The sequence below is a fragment of the Camelus ferus genome, chromosome 13, assembly GCF_009834535.1.
Source record: "Camelus ferus isolate YT-003-E chromosome 13, BCGSAC_Cfer_1.0, whole genome shotgun sequence".
Lineage (NCBI taxonomy): Eukaryota > Metazoa > Chordata > Mammalia > Artiodactyla > Camelidae > Camelus > Camelus ferus.
In genome coordinates, this window is record NC_045708.1 from 51384662 (window position 1) to 51387889 (window position 3228).

At 40.9% G+C, this 3228-nt stretch overlaps 1 pseudogene; it reads right to left on the reverse strand.

Annotated features, from left to right (window-relative positions):
• Positions 1-1730: 1730 nt before the first annotated feature.
• Positions 1731-2192, reverse strand: LOC116668071 (annotated as a pseudogene).
• Positions 2193-3228: the final 1036 nt, after the last annotated feature.

Here is a 3228-nt window from a genome sequence, read left to right on the forward strand (position 1 = left end):
CTAATTTGTAGTTCTCAGGATCTTCTTATTGGTGAGAAAATTGATAGTAAAACATAAAGAAAACAAATATCTGAGATGGTTGAAGGGATCCTATAGGAATCAGAAAACTCTATAAAGATCAAAAGATTTTCTATATCTACGTAAAAGTATTAAATTTTATTTATATGTGTGTGTGTGTGTGTGTGTGTATGTATGTATGTATGTATGTATGTATGTATATACACACCATTCATCTAATAAACATTTTTGGTGCTGAGATGTCTTAGTCACACCCCATTACATAAATCTTGAGTCTTGAAGGAACTATTCCAGATGCCAAGCCCATCTAAGTTTTGAAGATGATAATTCGGAAAGCTCAGTCACATAGTTATATTACAAAATATTTTTAAAGCAGTAAAATTGTTTGCTCTAACCTCTTCAAAGACATTTGGCAAGAGTAATTATGACTGGCAGACCATATTCTCTCTGGCATATGGGACAAGAAGAACAAACATGGTTTCACATTATGTGTAATTGCACTCTTCATCTTGAAGGAAGAGAGGGTAGGACCAGCATTTGTTGACATCTCACCAGGAGCCTAGGTTTTTGTTATGCATATTCATACATGATGTTATTCAACAGTGTTTTCATTCTACAAATGAGGAAACAAAGGAGAAAACAGATACTCCTAGGTGAATAATTGACAAATATTTGAGAACTTACGAAATTTTTATCCTGATCTCTATCTAGGTCTACATCACTGTTCTCTTGCGTTCCCACTTTTCTTCTTATCCAAAAACCGAGTTCAAGTATCACTTCCTCCAGGAAGCCTTCCAAGACTAGCCCAGCAAATACTGATCTATCTTTCTCTCTCTTCAGAATTCCTATAGGACTCCTTTTCAGAGTTACAAATGCAGTTCATCTCATACTGCCTTAAGTCTATCTCTGTTTTGTTACAATATGCCTTGCCTCGCTATCTAAGCTTGACTTTTCTGAGCTTCTTGAGAAGCAGACCTATATATCTCATTCCTTTTTTGTTCCCTTTTACAGCTAAAGACAGCTAGTCACATACATACTCATCAAATGTTTCTGAACACAGATGAGTCACATTCCCAGAATATCCAAGATGGACTGGACGTTGTCACTGGATAACCATATGTCTTTGGGGAAGTCACCTAATTTTTTTCTGGGTTTCCACTGCTCTTTTCTAAAAGCAGACTGCTTAATTAATCCAAATCTTGGCAAAGTTTTTCAATTTTATAAGCCTTCTAGGGGATGCTCATCAAAAATTTAGATTCTTGTTGTTGTAGTCCTTCTTCATAATTTACTAGGACAGAAAGGGGGCCCAGGCATATGAAGTTTCAGTATTTTCCCTGAATGATCCTATGCAGGTGGTTTGGGACCATGCTTCAGTAGTTACCAAAGTGGACAAGACTGGAATAACCTGGGATGCATGAAAATAATATTGATTTCCAACTCTCACTGCAAGCCAATGGAATCAGAATTTTTGGAACTGGCAGGAGATGGAACCTCAAAATATGTACTTTTTGAAATTTCTGCAGGCAATTTTGAAATAACCAGTCTTTCTATTCTTTTCCTGCTGCAGAAAGCTTTGCTTCCATTTGGTCCATGGCTTGGGAGAGAGCTGGTTGAAAATTTGCTTAGTGGCTGCAGGGAGCAGCTCAGGGAAAAGCCCTGACACCCAGGGGAATCAAAGGGGCCCCTCAAAGGCGGCTGAGCTCTGGAGGCTCCTAGTCATGCTTGAGGGTGAGCCTTTCTAGGAGCTATGTACCTAACCCAGCCTCAGGGCTGGCCAGCCTGTAAAGGTTAGTCAGGTAGTTGCCATCTTCTTGACGAGTTTTACCTGCTCATTTAGGAAGTTGCTACCCAGGAAGTCATAGGGGTAGGGATCTGTGTGGACATAAACCAGGGCATGCAGATCCAGAAAAGCCTGGTTTGGCTTCTCCTCCAGGGCCATGGTGGCTTCCATAGCATCCAGGGTTTTACCCAAGTCATTTTGGGATAGCTTCTGCATTTCCTGAAGTAGGGCACATCTTGAAGAGACACTGGCTGGCCTCCAAAGCCACATGCTTGCAGTCAAAATAGAAGCCCTGAGAGAGGTAGGTATAGGGAATCTGCAGGTGCAGGTAGACCAGGCGGTTGATGGTGGCCTCCACCTTGGCAGAATAATCCTGATGAATCTGGGAGCTCATGGTTGGTTTACAATATGGAGCTAACCACAAAAAATGGTGTTGGCTGTTCCCAGACATTGGGACTAGAGAGGAGGTTGGAGGGTGATCAGAGCCTGGAAGAAGAGGAGTCTCCAGGTGTGTTCCCTCCAAACACCATGGAAGCAAGAAGCAGATTCCCAGGAACACTCTGAAGTAACCAGTGTTATCACTACTATTTGGGAAGTTCTTTTAACTCCTATCCCATCTGATTTCATTAGCACCAGACTCTCAGTTGTGCATCTGCAATCTCAACACCTCCTGCCAGCCTCTGGCTATATCCCATCACTCTTCTCTCTCCACGGGTGAGAAAATGCCGAAAGCCAGACCGCCATTTTGAACAAAGTCTCCCCTAGGAGACAAGCATGTTTCAAGTACTACCCTGAGCTAAACTCTTGATTTCAGCAATAAATCTCTTTAAAAATTATGAAGAAACATGGCGTAGTGAAATTATAGAAAATTCTGTAAAATTTATCCTACATGACTAAGCTGTTGCAGCTTTTTGTATCCAGTTTAACCCACATGGAAAATGTTAAATCACCATATTAGCAACACAATCCAGCAGTTAAATAGCATGGCAGTTACCATGGAAATGTGCCAAACACAGGTGGGCTGGCAGTGTGTGTAGGGGGTATTGGAGGGAGGAATATATTGTAGGTTACTTGAGAACTGCTATGCCCCATTTTTGTACTTACATTATTCACACAGTCAACCAATTTAAAGAGACACAGCTGAGCCTTTAAAAGTAAGGTCTCCTCTACCTGGTATAAATGCAGCCTTACTCCTTTGGTGGAAACTTGGTTATTTCTCCCTTCAGCTAGAATCCTTGATTTTTCATACATAGTTTTCTGAATGTAATAATAATACTAACAACTACCAAAAATGTAAAATCTAAATACATCCTATATCCTGCAAGGGCCTAGATGGATGGAGCCCTGCCTACCTCTCTGATGTTACTTTGAACCAACATTTCCTTGTTTATCCTGTTGTAGCCACACTGGCCTCTCTGTTCCACAAATAT